Source organism: Lissotriton vulgaris, chromosome 12, assembly GCF_964263255.1.
Source record: "Lissotriton vulgaris chromosome 12, aLisVul1.2, whole genome shotgun sequence".
NCBI classification, from domain to species: domain Eukaryota; kingdom Metazoa; phylum Chordata; class Amphibia; order Caudata; family Salamandridae; genus Lissotriton; species Lissotriton vulgaris.
In genome coordinates this window covers 724867940-724888035 of record NC_141700.1, presented here as the reverse complement: position 1 = coordinate 724888035, position 20096 = coordinate 724867940, and the positions used below count along the sequence as shown (strand labels likewise).

Below are 20096 nucleotides of genomic sequence, written 5' to 3'. Positions count from 1 at the left end.
AGCAGAAAAGACCCAGGAGCAAAAAAGTGCTCTGGTGGAGATGGCACCTGTAAGCGCCCTCTTCTGCTCTGGAGCCAGCTGTGGTAAGATATATGGCGGGAGTTGGCATCGCAGGAGAGATGCAGAGGAGTGTGTCGGATGAGCCGTGCCTCCCAGATCCCCATACAGTGATGATCAGGTGCCATTTTAGCCACTGAGGCTTGCCTGGGCTGCTTTTAATACACCACCTAAAGATCAGAGAATGATACAGGGGAAAAAATAAAAGCCTTCTTCACCCAAAAATTGCCACCCCCTGGAGCTACTCCTAGGATTGATGAGGAATGCCCAAGTGAAGGAGAAGTCCCTATCACACACAATGAGGCAATTATAATGGAAACATTAAAAGAGATGCAATCTGCTCCACAGCACGTAGATGCCAAGATGCTCTCCTTGTGAGTCGTATCTCCAAGACTCAAAAGAGATGGAAAATGTTGTACTAGAGAGACAATGCAATAGAGACCAAGCTGCAGGAAGGTGAGAATTAATCCCAGATGAGTCCACAATTTGAAAACTACCTATTTACCTCCATCTCGCTCTTCGAGTCAAAAGTTGGGACTAGAAAATAAGGTGCAAGCAGAAAAGATCACAAACCCAGGGTTTCCAGCTATAGCAGGCCCGGAGAAGTGGACACATCTAATACAGAGTTTCTTGAATACTGAAGTATTGGATGGAGCGGAAGCAGACCCAGGGAAAGTGATCAGATAAGCTCACCTAGCCATCAGGGATCCCTCTAGGAGGAAAGTTGGAAAAGGCACTAAACTAGCAGAGCTGAAACATGCACATTAGAGGTAGACTGACTAAAGTGGGAGAAAGAAAAGGGATAGGATGTTGGAGGGCTCCAAGATGCTTATTTTTCCTAGACGGAGCCACTCAACCTTAGTAAAAAAGGCAGTATCTTCAGACCTTGAAGAGGGAAGACTCATCGAGATGGAGGCAACCTATGGTTTCCAGGGGGCATGTGAGTGGTAGCGGGAGAGAAGACCCATGTGTCACCAGCCACAGGGCTGAGAAGAAATACTTAGATTCTCAAGAGGAGCCGCTGGGCAAGGCACCATGAAGAGGTCTACAGTGGGGTTCACTGATCCGGGACCAGCAGTGAATTGACACCCAAAGTAACAAGCATTGGCATAGCCAATAACTTTTGCCTTAGGGGACCTTTTAAGTATTTAGCCAGAGCTATTGGCTTTGCCAATGTCTTTAAACTATGCAGTAGAGCATTGTGGCTGCTCTGCAGCATGTTGAAAAGATAATAAAAAAGTGTTATAAGCATTTTTGTTACCTTATATATAACCAAGAAAACATTATTTACAACTGAACAACCATATTAAAAAAAATTAACATACAAAAATGTCTTCTATTTTATTTGTTCTTGCAATGCTGGCAACTTCTTCATGCCTGTTATAATGCTCGTTTGTTATCGCTTTAGAAGTGTCTGAAGGCAATTCAGTTCACAGCGTACTATACAAAAAGAAAACATCCTTGTTAGAAGCCTACCTGGGGATACTTTGACCTAAAATGGAAGGATTATGTATTTAAAACTGTTAATGAAAATAATTCTTGGTCTGTGCTTAATCACCATTTTAAACTATATTTTGATTCATCTTTACTAGTCCAAATAGTGGGTGGGCCATTCCAGGGTCAAAGTGTTCGCATTCCTGAATGGCCCCAAGTTTGGCAGTGATGTGTAAAGTTTGGGCGGTCGCAGCCCAAAACACAGTGATTTTGTCATCTCTGCTATAATACAAATTATCATTAACAGTGTATGTTTTTTTCACTGTGAATCGTCGCTCTGATTTCAATAGCACCGTAACTCACAAGGGGCACTCATTAAAACACAAGCACGCCTGAAAAATTTTATAGTTCACATCTTGTTTTCGGTCAGGGAAAGAGAACAGAGATAATGGATGAGAGAAGGAGAGAGGTGGTCAACGATGGATGGATGGATGAACGGACGTTGGATGGATGAGAAGAGAAATGAGGGAATGGAGCGGAGGTGGGCGTTGAATGGATGAGAGAAGGACAAAGGTGATGGATGGATGGGTTGGGTGAATGTATACTGAGCGATAGGTGGATAGATAGATGAGGATAGATGGATGGATCGAATGGATGGATGGTACTGAGCAGACAGAAGAGGATGGATGGATGGTACTGAGCAGATAGAAGAGGATGGATGGATCGAATTGATGGATGGTACTGAGCAGATAGAAGAGGATGGATTGAAGTGGATGGATGGATGAAGAGAGAGAGGTAATGGATTCATGGATGGATGGATGAGAGGAGAGTGAGGGGAGATGAGGTGGCGCATGGATGGAGAGGAAGAGGATGTTGAAGGATGACCTAGAACAGAAGGGATGGCTGGATGAGGAGGTGGACGTTGAATGGATGAGAGGACAGAGGTAATGAATGGATGGATGGGTAGGAGAGGAGATGGCCGTTGGATGGATGAGAGAAGGACAAAGGTGATGGATGGATGGGTTGGGTGAATGTATACTGAGCGATAGGTGGATGGAAAGATGGCTGGATCGAATGGATGGATGGTACTGAGCAGATAGAAGAGGATGGATGGATCGAATGGATGGATAGTACTGAGCAGATAGAAGAGGATGGATGGATCGATTGGATGGATGGTACTGAGCAGATAGAAGAGGATGGATGGATCGAATGGATGGATGGTACTGAGCAGATAGAAGAGGATGGATTGAAGTGGATGGATGGATGAAGAAAGAGAGGCAATGGGTTCATGGAGGGATGAATGGAAAGTGTTGTATGTTGATATTTGAAGTGGACACGAGCGCACACGCAAGCGTGTCAACTTCAAATAATATTCTCGTGGTATGATTTGATTTGAATGGCTGCTGTGTGAGTTGTGTATGTTTGAATGGCGGTCTGGTGATATAGGCATGGAGGGTGGCGGTTACCGGCATTCTTCCTTTGTACCTGACTTGTTACAGATGCTAAAATAAACACCTCTGTACAGTACCTGCTTCCTCATCTTTATTGAACTTCAAGAAGTGTGAAGGAGTTTTTTCCACAGAAAGTTTGTCATTGGATGAATGAGAGGAGAGATGAGGTGGTGCATGGATGGACAGGAAGAGGATGTTGAAGGATGATCGTAGAGCAGTAGGGATGGCTGGATGAGGAGGTGGACGTTGAATGGATGAGAGGACAGAGGTAATGGATGGATGTGTGGCATTGGATGGATACGAGAAGGAGAGAGAGGTGATGCACAGATGGGGAGTTTGTCGATGGATGGATGAGAGATGAGGTGATAGATGGATGGAGAGGAGGAGGATGTTGGATGGATGGATGGATCCCAGCTCACAGAACGGCTGCTCCTCATATTACAATGCCCCAGAGACTGTGAAGACCTGTGCTTTAAAAAATGTTTTTGTAATCACAGCACCTGTGAGGACAGTTCACATTTAAATGGATTCCAACTAAGGGAGTCTGTTTAATAGAAACTACTCGGTAATGCTTGCCCTTTTGTGGCCAGGTAGCATGTTAGGTTGGTGTGTTGCCTTAAAATGGAGACGTGCTTTAGAAACTACAGTGTAGGTAGAGTACCTGGCACGTGAGGTGACATCTGAAGGTCGGTGTGTTTGAAGCTGCTGGTTAAGCCCAATGCCTGGCACGTGGGAACACAGCTGAAGTCCCGGGCACACTACCATATGATTGGGACATTACATTTCGGGCACTTGTAGCTCGGCTCCCCGGACGGGGTCCAGCGGCCACCTGGACAAGTTTGTTTAGATGCTGCAGAGCCCACCTCTTCCCACTACTGTAATGCAGCCCTGGCAGTCCGGGGCAGACAGGCAGCATCTTTTCCAATTAAAGATGAATTCCAGAAAGGCATTTAACTAGCTACCTATCAAAGTGGGGCTTTGTTTTTAAATGTTCCTGTCCTGATATTTAGTTCCTGTCTCTCTTGCAACATATGACTCCAGCTGGTTACCTATGGATATGACTGCAGCTGTGTGTGTGGGGGGACAGGAGGGTACAAATGGGATCAACTGATGAGGGGCGGTAAGGAAGAAAACAAACCCCTCACAAATACAGTGGTTGGACCTAAACACTTGGAGAAAACGAAAAAATCGGAGTTCCTATTTGGTTCTAGTAGGTCCAAAAAGTCAGTGCATAGCTGCCCTTTGTGAGATGCCTACATTTATTTATTTATTTATTTTTAATATTTGTAGAGCGCAGCATTTACCCTTGGGCGTCTTGGCGCTAATAAACCAGTTATTTGTGACAGTCTACATGAGAAGGAAGTGATCATTGGGTGTACAGCCAGGTTTTCAAAAGTTTACGGAATTGGAGGAGAGAGGAACTTTGCCTGATGTTTAGGGGTAGCGTGTTCCAGAGCTTAGGGGCGGCCACCAAAAAACGCCGGTCGCCCCAGGTGACAGTTTTAGTGCGAGGGATGACCAGTTGATTGAGAGTCGCTGATCGTAAGACTCTATTAGGTTTGTGTTGTTGTAGCTGTTCTTTCAAAAAGTGAGGTCCTTGATTGTTAAGTGCTTTAAACACAATACAGAGGGACTTGAAGTGGATTCTTTTTCGCACGGTGAGCCAGTGGAAGTCCTTTATGTTGTTGGAAATTGATTCATATTTTGTTTTGCCAGAGAGCAGACGTGCTGCTGCATTTTGAATAGTCTGCAGTTTAGTGATTACTCTGGATTGAGCATTGAGGAAGAGACCATTACAATAGTCCAAAGAAGAAAGGACAAGAGAGGTGACCAGTGTTTTGATGGCTAAGTCAGGAAGAAAAGGACGTATTTTCCTGATCATCTTCAGTTTCAGGTGTGCTGTGGACACCGTTTTGTTGGCATGATCCATGAAATTTAGGCCCTCATCGAAGATGATACCAAGGTTCCTGACTTTAGCAGTTGGGGTGGGAGGGGTACCGAAGGTCTCTGGCCACCAGCTTGATGGCCAGGCTGGCGAGAGGGGTCCGAAAATGAGAACCTCGGTTTTTTCAGAATTTAATTTGAGGCAGTTGGTAGCAATCCATTCTCCTATATCTAAAAGCCCCTTCTTGAATTTTTCAGCCACTAGATCTCCGTCCCCCTTGATCGCCAACACTAGTTGGGTATCGTCGGCGTAAGAGGTTAGGCTCATCCCGTGTGCTTTGATGGTTTTAGCAAGGTCCGACACGTAGATATTAAAGAGTGTCGGACTCAGGGATGAGCCTTGAGGTACTCCACATGGAGAGGAGAGTTGGGCCGATTGGAAGGGTCCTAAGATAACAGCCTGCGTTCTTTTGGCAAGGAAGGACGCAATTAAGTCTTTGGCAGTGTGGCAGATGCCAAATCCCTCGACACGGTCGACCGAGATGGTGTGGTCGACCGTGTCAAAAGCTGCTGATAAGTCCAGCATTACTAGAATGGCTGTGCCCCCTTGGTCCCTGATTACCCTGATGTCATCAGCAGCCTTAATCAAGGCTGTCTCTGTCCCATGGTATTTCCTGAATCCAAATTGCGTGTTGTCCAGGAGATGATGTTCTTCAATGAATTCGGAAATCTGAGTATTCATGGTTTCATGAACCTTCAAGTTGCATCTTGGAATCGTGGCATGGCCTATTTAGGGTGTCATCCTACATTCACTATTGACGTCGAGGTAAATAATAAAAATTGTAAAATCCGTATTTGTAAAGCGCAAACTACTCACCCTTACGGGTCTCAAGGAGCTGAGGGCCGTCGTGGATATTAAGTACGCTATTGCCGAGAGTCACATGGTGCTGAGCTGAGCTGCCGCCGGAGCCGGGGATCGAACCAAGACCCCTGTGCTCCGAAGTCAGCAGCCCTGGCCGCTGCACCACACCTCTCCAGTAACACGTGCACCATCCAGCAATAATTCTAGACACAGTAAGATGTCAGTAAGAGTTATGATGCAAAAAAACACGTTGTTCATTCTCTGACAGGGCTGCCTCTGCTTTTCATCATTCCGACAACATGAGCGACATTGAAATAGCTCAAAAATTGTCCCCAGTATGTACAGTATTACTACATTATCTTACTAAGAGATGCGTCGGTGTGCAAGTGTTTTAGTAAACAAAAATGTGTTATTATCTGACAGAGGTTCCTCTGGCTTTCATATTTCTAAGAAGAGTGGCATCAATTTGAGAATTAATAGTAATAGCCGAGTGAAAGGCACTGCGATCACTGGTGCCGTAGAGTGGAGTTTGTTCTTCTTCACTACACACCTGGGACAGCAGTGAATTTGGAATGACTGAACTCCTTGCTACACTCAATCAGTGTCCCTTGCAGCAGGAGAACTGGAGAAGGGCTGCACAGCGCTTAACTGGCTAACTCAAATAACAGCCACACTGTGCCCCTTCCAGGAACCGTACCATACTAGTGTATCTGCATTACTACAGACCGAAAACAGTCATTGTATTTAGGTCTCGCCTGTCGATGCGCATGCGCATCGAGCAAGCGAGAGTATTGCGAGTTATCCACTCTTTATCCACACTGCAAGGAATCGTGGCGATTCCTTGCAGTGCCCGTGACTTTTAAGGTCAATGCCATGCGCATTGAGCTTATGCGCATGCGCATTGACATTAAAAGTCACGGGCGCGTGCACGTCCGTCTTTGTTTACCCGCTCCGCCCCCTCCCCGCCGTGTCGCATTTCTCCTCCCCCCTCCCCTCTCTTCCTTCCGTCTGCGCCGTCTAACTTCCTTCCGCGTAACACCGCCGCCCGCCATGCTCATCTACCGGGCTGCAGGCACACTGATCCTGCCAGTCATTCCCACAGGCCGGTCGCAGCTCCCTCGGTGCCGCTCCGCCCCCTCCCCGCCGTGTCGCATTTCTCCTCCCCCCTCCCCTCTCTTCCTTCCGTCTGCGCCGTCTAACTTCCTTCCGCGTAACACCGCTGCCCGCCATGCTCATCTACCGGGCTGCAGGCACACTGATCCTGCCAGTCATTCCCACAGGCCGGTCGCAGCTCCCTCGGTGCCGCCCGTCCTCCAGCTGCAGAGCACAGCGTCACAGGCGCTGACCGGCTCCACAGAGTGCCCGCCTGCACAGGAGCAGCTCACAGCCAGCGGCCTCCCACATCCTCTGCAGGGCGGTCCTTGCCGCTTCCATCTAGGCCGCGGGACAACGCCTGCTTCACATGTACGGTGGCAAGCCTATTTTGTGTGCTCAATCCCCTACGAAGCACAGGTCAGCTTCTCTAAATTCTAATTATTTTGTTTACCGCAGCATATTGCTGTTCATTAGGTGGCAGCCAAAGGAGCTTGCCTAGAGCGCAGCCATCTTCGCGCAAGGCTAGCTCCATCCCTCTGTGTCCGCATATTTACAATAAAATACAAAATAGCCCTTCCCTGCCCTCCGTTTTGTTTCAGCCCTTCCCTGCCCTCAGTGTTGCTTTAGCGCTTCCCTGCCCTTCCCTGCCCTCCCTGTTTCCGCTCTTCCCTGCCCTCCCTGTTGCTTCCGCCCTTCCCTGCCCTCCCTGTTGCTTCTGCCCTTCCCTACCCTCCCTGTACACTGATCCTGCCAGTCATTCCCACAGGCCGGTCGCAATTTGATAACCTTCCATGTCTTAAATGTGCACTTTTATCAGGAACTATTTCACGATACTGGTGGGAGAGCCCTTTTCTTTTTACTGACTTTCCTTTCTTTTTTTGGGGGAAAAAAAAGCTTTCCCTCTATTTTCAGACTTCAAAGCAGTCTGCTGAGGTGCTGGTTAATTGCTTCTCCGGTAAGTGGTCTGCCATCCGGAAGCATTACTGGCAGAGACAGCCCATTTGCCTTGCAGTATTATAAAGAAAATACAGCTTGGCACAGTTTCCCTTCCGAAAAAAAATATTTAATCTTTGAATGTTCACGCCGCCAATGTTCTGTTCTCCTTCCTCTGAAAAGCAGATAGGGTGGTGAGCGGCACCAGTCTCAGGAGCGGGCTTGTGGGGGCGCGTTATCTGGGAGGCTCGACGAACCACAGAAGATACAGCCGTCTTACTTTCGAGGCTTACAAATGTGATTTACGTCTGCTGTGCTTACAAAGTATAAACGGATTCTGCAAACACGCCTTCCATTTGACATTAAATCATCTGTTCAAAAGGTTACTGTCAGAGTTTCTCCCCGGCTGGCTGCGTTAAATAAGCCGGCTGTTCTCCCAATTGATAATCTGATCACGGCTATTTTTGGCCTCTTTGCAGTGATGAGAGTGGAGGCATGCTTGCACTTTGGGGAACTGCTACGTGTTTCTCTCTCGAGTGAGTGCTGAGATGACCCCTCACCCTCACTCACCCCCACCCACCCTCAACCCCTCACCCTCAACCCCTCACCCTCCCTCACCCTCAACCCCTCACCCTCACTCACCCTCACTCACCCTCAACCCCTCACCCTCACTCACCCTCAACCCCTCACCCTCAATCCCTCACCCACACTCACCCACACTCACCCTCACTCACACTCACCCACCCTCACTCACCCTCACCCTCACTCACCCTCACTCACCCTCACTCACCCTCACCCTCACTCACCCTCACCCTCACTCACCCTCAACCCCTCACCCTCACTCACCCTCAACCCCTCACCCACCCTCAACCCCTCACCCTCACTCACCCTCAACCCCTCACCCTCAACCCCTCACTCACCCTCACTCACCCTCACCCTCAACCCCTCAGCCTCACCCTCACTCACCCTCACCCTCAACCCCTCAGCCTCACTCACCCTCACTCACCCTCAACCTCATGCTAAATATTTACAAAAAAACCCATAAACAATTCTAAAAGCACTAACTCTAATGCTGCGAGACCTATTGCATTTCTAATGCTTGTTGTGGTGGTTTTTGGCCGCAGTTTTATTACTCATTACTTACGCCATATTTGTACAACTCCCCTGGAAACCTTCCTGGGGCCGGGGTCATAAATCATTATCACAAATTGGGTATCACTCAGTGTCATTTGGACATCATAAATCATGGGTCATAATCATCCGATATCATAAATCATTCTGCCACAATCTGCCATTTTGCTGTCATAAATCACTCTGCCTGGTCATCGTAAATCAGCAGCCGTAAATCATGGCCATAAATCATCGGGGTGTCATAAATCATTCTGTCACAAACCTGTCATTTTGTTGTCATAAATTATTCTGCATGGGCATCATAAATCATCGGCTGGCCATAATAAATCACTGGTTTGTCTTTTGCTCATTTGCATCTCCTCGGGTTGTAAATCACCCTGACAGCTTGTAGATTGTTCTTTGTTGTTTTCCACGCAACTTGCTTGTGGGGGGTAGCCCTTCCCTGTAGTTAGACCCCATCTCTCTACCTTGCTAGTCTCTTTTGTGCCCTGCCGTCTGGCAGGGGCTGGGCTGCGAGTGCCGTCTCCGTTCGCTACCCAGATTTTTGTCAGGCTTACTCACCCAGCCGTGAGGCATCCCAGAGTGAGTGGCCCTCCTTCTACACCCCACCCTGTTGGTGTATTTCCATAACCAAACCAATGCACCTTTTCTTTCCGTCCCTTTTTGGTTGGATTTTCATTCTCTTTGCGCTATCTTCGCGTGGGAGTAGCTTCTTCCCGGAGTTAGTCCCCAGCTCGCTACCTTGTTAGACTCTTTTGTGCCATGCCGTCCGGCAGGGGCTGGGCTGCGAGTGCCGTCTCCGCTTGCTGCCCCCTTTTGTTAGACCACTTCACGTATCCGTGAGGCATCCCAAAGTGAGTGGAACCCCTTCACTTATCCGTGAGACATCTCAAAGTGAGTGACTTTACTCTTACATACCGCCCGGTGTGTCTCCATAGCCAACCATTGTACCATTAGTTTCTTTCGTCCCGGTCAGCACTGCAACGCTGCTGTTGTAGGTGTGGGTGGGACTCGAAATTCACAGGTGCTGCTCCTCCAGCTCCCTGATGTAAAGGTGAGCTGCCCAGGGTGAGCGTCACCTTATATACCCTCCCCCCTTCCTCTCCTCCCTTTGTTCTTGGAAGGAGGGGAGAGGGCCTTGGGTGCGTTTCGCCGGGCAGCGCAAACCGGTTCCATTCCTTGTGGGCTCTGGCGGCCATTATGGCGCCGGCCCTCGAGACGCCCTTCGGGGGCAGCCTTTGCTATTACCTCTTCTAATTACAGTTCAAATCCAATGTTCTCCTGGGAACTGCACCAGGAGCAGTGGTGCTGGAAGTTCTTCAAATGGTTCACTATAAACTGTACTGCGCTGCGGTCATTCTAACTTTGCTGTTACTACATCCAGTGCAAGGCAGCAAAGTGCTGATTAGGCACTGTTGTTGCAGTGTCAGCTTCCCCTTCTTCCCTGCACTCAGTGCATTCAGGACCAAGATCACTGTTTTACTACAATCAGTGCTGGTCTGAACTCCCTCTGCTTCTTATAGCATTCATGGCACCACATGGAGGGTGCCCCTACAGCTCAGTTTCCTTTCTGTTGTCCAGCTTTACGGTTCTGACCAAAAGCTGCAGTGCTGCCAGAGCACTCCGCTGTGCCCAATACACCGCTGCTGCTTCTTGTGCAGCCCATTCGTGCACCATCTTGAGGCGGGAGGGAGTAGGGGGTGGGAGATGTAAGATCCAGGTGTGCCCAAGTGGAGGGTAGATCAAGGATGAGGAAGTGACAGGGGTAATAGCAGGGAAGGAAGGCTTGGGGCGAGTGAGGGTAAGAGCTGCAAGAGGGGATGTCTGGAGGAAGAGGGAGGGGTGGGAGCTGTGCCTGGGGTTCCAAGACCGCTCAGCTTTTTAAACACTGGTGAAAGCCTGCGCACAGGACCTCAACCCTGGGAGCGCCGCAAGCACAGGACCCTAGACACACACTCACAGACAAACATGGACACTGCGTCTACCAGAGGCGCAACTAAAGCCACATTTCGGAGGGGAGGAGCTAAAAAAAATTCAGGGGTGGCTGAAACTTTAAGCAATAGGCAAAGTGGAGCTGCAGGGGCTCTTAGAAAGGGTGAAACAACAACAAAGACCCATTAACATGCAAGTGGTCTTTTAAAAACCTCTGAAGTGTTCGGGTGCGGCTGTGTGTGTACCCGGGAAGCTGTATCATCCCGGGCTGACACACACACGGGGGGGCTGAAGCACTTTGAGTCCAATGGGTGTTGCGCGCCTGGCATCTACATACTAGCGCAATTAAACACTGCACGCTCGCACCCATCACCAGTGATGGCAGCAGTCACCAAAAGCACGTCAATGGCCCACGAGCTGCGAGACAACAGATAGCAAGAGGGGGGGCTGAAGAAAAGGAAAGCAGCCACGGGAGGGGGTTGGGAACAAGAAACTAAACAGAGCAGCGCTAGCGTTCTGGCTCAGGCTCCATGTAAAACAACACTTCTGGTGCAACAGAGGTTCTTTTCCGGTGCCCTGGCCTACCTCCAAATGACTGCGCACTACTGTAAAACAAGCATTTGCAATGCAATATGACTCGTATTTATGCGAGACTTATTGCATCACAAATAGGAGTGCGGTCATTTAAGAAGGCACGAATGTGAGTGGAGCGTAAGGGTGTGGCGAAAAGTGACGAATTGCAGGAGGGTAAGGAGGGACACAGGACAGATAATAGTGTTTGAGTAAAGGGGACAATAGCCACGGAAATATTCAAATGATGACATGGACCTCAGGAGGAGGGACTAACAAGACAAAAAACAATCAGAAGGTAGCATTTAGGTTGTAAGCCATACAAAAAGATGGGCGGAGAGTGGGCGGAGCTTACACAAAGCTTCCCCATTGTAGTATATACTACATGCCTTGCAAAGCGAGCAGCGCATGCGCTGCAATGCTAGGCAAGACCTAAAAACAAATCCTCTCACAGTAGGCCGCAAGATCTCGGATATTTTGCCATTTCACTTTTTCTTACATTACATTACTGTGTTAACTTTGGGCGTGACTACCTGAAAGTGAATGTTTGAATATTTGTCCAGTGGTACTTCCTCTCCTCTCCCCTCCCATTTGTGTATGTGTGTTGAGGTATAGTTGCTTACTCTGAGTCTTCACTGCTTAATGGATGTTAACAAACAGTGAAGGCAAAATGGCAAACTCTGTTATAATGTACAGAACCGTATGTAGTATTTTATCGGTGCTGGAATTTACAGTGGTTTTTAACCTGTTAAGACAACCTTTGAAACCCTGATAACAATGAGATTTAAAACTCAGTACTGAACAGGACATAAAAAGCAGCAAAAAGCTTATCAGAAGTATCACTTTGGTAATTATTCTTGAATTGAAAATGTGATAAACCATTTTGAGGAGTTCTATAAAGCACCATTGGGTGTTGCACCAAGAAGCAATTCTAGGTGGTTGTTCTTGAAGAAGTTAACACGATAGCAGAATGTTAATAAGGTCAACAGTGCCTGAGACAGTAGACATGGATTCTATTTATTATTGGATGTCAATGTTATGAGGTTTATTTACAACATTGTAGAGCCTCAAGTGCTGTTCCTTGGCCACATTTCATCTTACAAATTCAAACAGCTCCTATAGGCTATTCAGTTCTGACTGTGTGCTTTGCTAAACAAATATTTTCTCAGCTTGGACATGTTTACCACAATTATGCGTCATTGGCTTCAACAATGTGGCCCTGGCTACCAAGGGAAGAGCACATGGAATCTTTTGTAAAGCCCCCATCTAAGGTTTGGATTGAGATGAAAATATAAGTAGTAAAGAGTACTCATCGAGGAAAAGAATGTTTCTGCATTAACTTGACAAGTGCAGCACAATTGACTTTTTATACACTACAATTAGACGCCATTCAAGATGGCAGACTGCTAAACAACCAAGGGATAAACAACGTAGCAGATGTCATATGATAAAAACAGAGCAAAAGATAAGAAGGCGAACAGCAGGGGGTAAAACATAGTAAATGCAGGACAAACCAAACAGCAAATAACAAGGGTAGCAATAAGGACAGATGGAGTCCAGGAAGGCATCCACAAGACCTATGTGGTCATATTTAAAAAACACATCTTCTGAGCTGATTTCTTGCCCAATCTGCATAATCTCTAAAATTGTGTTACTCGGATGGTCAGCACACAGATCTTAAGGAGTTAAATGTGCTTTTGAATTTCCCAAGCCTGGTAGCATGTAGGAATTCACTGGCAGAGAGCTCCAGAGCTCTTTGTCGTCCGTGCTTTGAATTGTCAGGTGATAGGAAGTCTGGACGCATGGAAGGCAGTGATGGAAAGAATATATGGCAAGTAGCCATACGCCTATCCCTCTTTGGGCATGATGGGGCAGGAGGAGGAGCGGACAGGGGTTCTTCCTCAAAGGTGAGCAGCATTTCTTTTGGATTGAGGGTGAGTCCTGGGGCCAGAAGTCTTGTGAGTATCTTGAGGGTATCCGGATGACTAAAATGTTTTTTCAAGTTTTTATGAACAACCTGAGCCAGTCTTTCAAAGATCGACCCCTCTGTAGTATAATGAAGGTAGTCGAATCCAGTAAGTTTTCATGTAGATTTATTGATTAGCAGGTTAAACGGAAAAGAGCCATACCAGGAACAGCCTCTCTGGTGCTCAGCCTATACACCAACTGACCCAGGCACTCCAGCATTTCACATACCAACATTCTCTCATGCAGTCATTCTGACTGAGCAGCAGGATACCACATATCTCCCTCCTTTACAATGGAAAGGAAGGAAGAATCCAAATACATTAGAAATTAAGCAAGAAAAATGAGAAGAAAATACACTGAGAGAAAGCATGGAAATGAAAGGTGGAAAAGTAAAGTAGGAAACGCAAACAGGAAAAGAGGAAAAGAAAAACAAACGACTCATGCACCAACACCCTTCCTCACAGAAAGATAAACTCACACCCTCCCTCACATAAATAACAAAACAAACCCAAGTACAAAGATTATACAAGCTGGCCAGGCAAACAAAAATATATATACAAGGGCAAAAGCAAAAAGGTGAAGGAGAGAATAACACACTGAGGCAAGAGATTAGCGAAAGGGTGGAAAACAGCCGCAGATAGAACAAGCAAAAGGATAGTTGCCTTTAACTCAAGCAAGAATATAAGGAAAAGTCCCCAAAAAGACAGCAAATCCTAGGAATGGCAGAAAGTGCCACACTGCACATTGCAACATACAGGAATGCAAAACTAGGCGTGGCGGACAGTACCACACAGGACAATGCAATAAAGAGCAAGGTATGGCGGAGAATACCACACGGTACATTGCAATATATGCAAACAGCAGAAATAGGTATGGTGAAATGTTCCACACAGCACAATAAAATATGTACGAACATAAAAACCAGGTGTGAGAAATAACCACACAGAGAAAAGCAACTAGGTGTGGTGGAAAATACCTCACTGTACAATGCCATACAAGAAAACGTAAAACTAGGTGTGGCGTAAAATATCACACAGTATAATGCAAGGTATGGTGTAAAATACCACTTGTAACAATGTAAAATGCAGGAACTGTAAAACTAGGTGTGGGGCATGCCACATGGCACAACGTACAGTAAAAACTTTGCAACTGGAGGTGTGGGAAATAACCACACAGTACTAATATGAACTGTAAAACTACTCCAAACACAGGAAAAGTGTGGGCAGGAACCATACAGTACAAATCAAAAATGTACCAGAGTAATAACATCACATAAAGAAAGGTTCCCATAGAAAAGAAACACAGCATGTAAGAGAAAAACTTGCAGTCATGTAAATGTAGATTGCACAGGACATCGTAAGAAAAAATTATAAATAGAGAATTAAATAAATAAATAAACAATAAAGGAGAATAAATGTCAAAGCAAAGCAAACTGCAGGTTGACATCAGGTTGAATAATCCTTGTAGCGCAGCAGGCAAAGTTAAAGAACTAAATGGCACAGTAGAAAAAGGAAAAGTCCAGTACTTTGAGTGTGATTAAAAATGTGCAAGGTTCCATCATCAGCAAGCGCACCCAAAGAAAACTTGACGCCCAGAGCCATTCCCAGTAAAAGAAACCTTGACTAAAAGGTCAGCGCAGGAGAGGCAGCGAGTTTAAAAGAGTACCGATCTGATGTCTAAGTAATCAAAAATACGTCGGGGAAGAACGCGGATGCAGATGGAGGCACAAAAGGACCTATTTACCCTCACGATAACTTTATTTTGGCAAACCAAACGTGAGTTGCAAAAGCATCATGGTTGGCAGAGATGTTGGGGCAAACCCAAAATGGCGGCACATACGGTGGCGCTAAGCCGGGTGGCTCACAGCACTTCTGTGCAATAAGCGTCCAGGAGCAGGGATCAAATGCGATGAGTCGGAACGTGAGAAAACTGCCTGATGACATGGTGAATTCGATATGAAGGCTCGAGGATGCAGGTACGATCGTGTGCCTGGGAACACGCGCTGTTTAATTTCAAAATGCATGGTAGCGGTTAAACTGGCAATAGTGTAAAAACAAAGGCAAAAATGGCAAGAAAACTAGAAGATGGCAAATAAAAGAAAAATTGTCCAATCAACCCCAAAGTATAAATGCTACCTTCACTGTGAAAGATTTGGCAGTCTCACAACTCGCAGCACATAAATATAGCCCTTGCGCCGTGCTCAAATGATGCCTGTAATTAACGGTAACTGACTAGGACTCAAAATGTGCTAGTGGAAACGCTTTCCTTAACCCCTTCGCTGCGGCGGCTATTCCGCCGCAGCGCTAAGGGGGTGGGGCGGCCGCGCGGCGGCTCCATACTAGTGACTGAACCGCTCAGTCACGGCTCGCGGGTGAGCTGTGCTTGTGACGGAACGGTTCCGTCACGAACCCGCCCGCCCATTAAAGCGTCAGCGCAGGCGCGAAATCAGAGCTGCACAGGCGCAGCGAGCGGGCCGTGACGGAACCGTTCCGTCACAAGCACAGCTCACCCGTGGCTTGTGACGGAGCGGTTCCGTCACAAGCATGCAACGGGTTAAAAAACTTAAAATGCAGGCAAATAGAAGTTAAACTGATGCCCAGTAGATGGCAGCAAATATACATACAGTTCAGTTTGCAAAACCAACAAAATGAGAGCGCTGTTTAAATTGTAGAAGCGTGAAATGGACAATTCAGCTCGGCTATTGAGCTTCTCAAACAACCTCTTGTCCTGTAGAATCTCCGGTTAAGGGTCTCTTTCTCCGGTTTCAGTTTTCCTTCGCTGGTATAGAAAACTTGGACTAAGATCAAAGCTTGTCCCGGTTTAGATTTTCTTCCCCCGTTCTAGGCTCTCTGTAACTTAAACAGGAATCAACAACGTGAGAGCGACGGGAGACGTAGGAACTGGCAGACAGCAAGTTAATAGCAGGCAGGAGGAACTGGCAGGCAGCAGGAACTGGCACACTTGAGTTGTGGGCGACGATGGGAAGGTCACTGGTGGGGCTCAGGGTGCCAGTTTGAATTCAAAGAAAGTCCTGTAGCTTGATTGTGGGTTCTAGTTTCTTCAGCCTCTTATTTTCAGACTGTAGACACCCCACTCCTGGTACCAAAATGTAGTATAATGAAGGTAGTCGAATCCAAGATGTTTTCATGTAGATTTATTGGTTAGCAGGTTGCATGGAAAAGAGCGTCACCAGGAGCAGCCTCCCTGCGGCTCAGCCCATACACCAACTGACCCAGGCACTCCAACATTCCACATACGAATATTCTCTCGCGCAGTCATTCTAGCTGAGCAGCAGGATACCACACCCTCTAAGGTGTCCGACCTTGGCGCCAAGTGTGGATCTTTGAGGTGCTTGCTCTTCAGTCTTTTCTTTGGCTCCGACAGGCGGTGTGTTGACAGTGTGGTGCCAAGGTGGTATCAGAGCAGAGTGAGGCTGCGGCTTCGGTGCAGAGTGAGGCTTTTTGCTGCCTGTGGAGATGTGGGCCTCAAGGGTTTAGACTTTTAGGCATGGCTCTAGTTTGATGCTCAATCCCCTTGCGAGTGGTTTTCTGCCTCGGCCACAGGCTGCTTGGGGCTCAAGAAGGACCTTGAGGCACAGCCGCTGGGTGTGGGGAAAACTTGGTCTTTCAATCTGAAACTGGTGCCTACTGTGGTGCTGGTTCCAGGAATTCAATCTCTTCCTCAATGTCAGAGCTTTTGGAAAAGCAAACCTCAAGTTCCTCCAGTGCCCTCACCCAGAGGGATAGAGCAATGGCTGACCTCTTCCTTCTGGATGTCAAGTATGTTTTCAGTGCGAAAACGTTGAGTGTTGCTGATAACTCTCCATGCCACATCCTTTAGTGTACCCACACTCTCCCCTCCTGTGTCAGAGTCTTCTTGCAGCGGAAGGCAGGCGTTACACGACTATTGTCTGTGCTCCGGGGAGAGGCAAAGTTTGCAGATCTCGTGGTGATCTGCCAAAGGGTATTTTATGCGGCACCCAACACAAAACTGGAATATAATGCATTGCATAAATCAATCCTAGGTGCATTTACAAGGAAAACCTTGATCAGCCTTGAAGGGGAAACAGTGAGTCGAGGCTGCAGTACAATGGATTGTGTCCAACTTAAGAAATAGATCATGATGAAGGAATGTTTCAAAGTTGTTTGTTTCATCACTGGGTGGGAAAAAAGAGCTGCATAACCAGAAACAGAATAAAACACTAAGGGCCCGATGTAGGTGGCCATTTACCGGCCGGTAACGGCCGAATTCGTCCGTTACCGACCGGTAAATGGGTTTTCAGATGTAGGGGGCCTATATTTTACCGATTCTGTAAATTTACCGAATCGGTAAATTTACAGAATCGGTAAAATACCGAATCGGTATATTTACTGATTCGGTAAATCCACATGTAGGTGGCACTCCTAAGAGTGCCACAGGCCCTTAAGAATCGGTATTTTACCACCCAATCCTATTGGGTGGTAAAATACCGAATCCAGGTGTGTATGCACATCTGTGCATGCACACCTGTGCAATGTGACACACAGACATGCCCTTAGGGCATGTATGTGTGCCACATGGCACACAAGTCCGGAATTGGGGTGCTAGAGGGTGTCAAATTGACACCCCCTGCACCCTTGCTGAAATCAGTATTTATAGAATCGGTAAATACTGATTCGGTAATGCCCATTGATTCCTATGGGCTTCAATGCCCATTGGAATCAATGGGCATTACTGAATCGGTATTTACAGAATCGGTAAATACTGAATCTTAACGATTCGGTATTTACCGATTCTGTAGTACCTACATCCCCCCCCTCTATTTTACCACTTCATAAATACAGATTCGGTATAATTCGGTATTTAAGAATTGGTAAAATGTAATTACCTACATCGGGCCTTAAGTAATCCGGTGCATATAACGCTTCGACATCCAGCAGCATCCCGAACATCCAAGCCTGTTGGCAGAAGAACAGGACCTGAAGTGAAGCCATTGTGTTAATACATTCTGGACCAAGGCAGGGTCACAGCACGTCTCGTGTTGCAAGTTTCTTTGGAAAAAAACAAGTTGCAAATGGCTCAACATTGGATAGCAAGAGCATGTAGAACATGTGTATCTAGAGCCACGCATGCTATGAGCATAAATATTCCCCACTAATGGTTAGCACCACAAGCCATAGCTTGCAAGCCTGCCATGGAGGCCTGCCATACAAACCACAACTCAAAAACCAAAAATAGTGCTCATAGGCATAGCCTTTTTTTTTAATAAGAGTTTTATATAGCGCGAACTAGACCCGAGAGATCGGGTATCAGAGCGCTTTAGTTGTGCACCAGTTTCGTTGCAGAAGGACACATTCATTTTGGTTAGGCACAGGGCGATAAAGTGATTTGCCCAGAATCACAGGATGTTAAGCGTCATTGCCGAGACCTGAACCCGGTTCCCCAGCTTCGAGGCCGACCGCTCTCTTCGTAAGGCTACATCCTCTCCCCATTATTGCCATCTCCCCTTATCACAACCCTTGGTGACCGCCATGTAGCGCTGATCATGTTACTACAAAAAAAAAAAAGAGATGAAAATATGTAGACACACACAATGAAATCAGCTAGACCCAGGATGGGTAGCTTCTTTCTGATAACTAGTATGCCTGTTGGGAAAGTGTGGAGATAGCAAATTAAACTAGAGTGGATATGCTGAACTTAGAGGCTCTTATGTTCTTGCGTTCTATTATTTTACAAAAAGCTTATTATAGAATAAGGAGTTTTTAAATTCATTTTAATTAATTTTTTATTAACAGGATACTCCTCTAAGGCTTTTTGGTTCAGTTGCATGTTGTTGGACATAGCCCCTTTCTGCAGGGTTATCCCCAAACTTTTTGCCTTCCTCCACCTATTTTTCTGACCTTTTTTTTGTTGGCTTTAGGACTCTGGGCATTTTACCATGCTAATCTGTGCTAAAGTGCATTTGCTCTCCCCTCTAAACATAGTATGATTGGTTTACACCTGTTTGGAATAGTTGATTTACTTTTAAGCCTCTTGCAAAGTCGTATCCCATATACCCAGGGCCTTTAAATGTAATGCTACTAGTGGGACTGCAGCACTGTTTGTGCCACACACGCAAGTAGCCTTTCAAACTTGTCTCTGGCCTTCCACCGCAGGGCCTGTGTGTGCAGTTTAATGCCACTTTGACTTGACATTTAAAACTATTTGCCTAGCCTTAAACTTCCCTCTTCCTACACATTGGTCATCCCAAAGTTAGGCCCAGGGTAGCCATGTGGACAGGGTGCTGTGAAAATAAAAGTGGGTGATATGTGACTTTATGTGTGGAATGTCCTGGTAGTGACAAACAGCCTATTTTGTTTTTCACTGCTGTGAGGCCTACTCCTCTGATAGGTTAGCATTGGGAATTCCCTTAATTTTCAAGTGGTAATTCCTAATCAGAAAGGAGTGCCATTGCCATGATTGGTATGTCTAGAATAGTGGTGAAAAATCCTTCTTGCTGGTGTAGTTGGATTCTATATGACTATTTTAGAAATGCCACTTTTAAAAAGGGCTATGCAAACAAATGATGGACGGATTGCTGAATAAATCATACATTCACCCCCAGTCAAGAGATCTGGGTTAATTCCATCATTCTTTTGCTCACCATGTTTAAACTCAGACATATGCAAATCAGTCTTGACCCTGCTCCTCATGGGAACAAACAGACAAGCCAGGTCCTCCATGGACTAGAAACAAGGATCCTGGGACTGGTTTGGGGGTATTACTCCTCATCAGCCAGGCAAGCTTGAATCCAGTGGAAC

At 46.6% G+C, this 20096-nt stretch overlaps 1 protein-coding gene across 2 annotated transcripts in view; it reads right to left on the bottom strand.

Annotated features, from left to right (window-relative positions):
• Positions 1 to 20096, bottom strand: part of LOC147678386 (uncharacterized) — a 138551-nt gene that overhangs the window by 80995 nt on the left and 37460 nt on the right. The gene's annotated exons all lie outside the window — the stretch shown is intronic.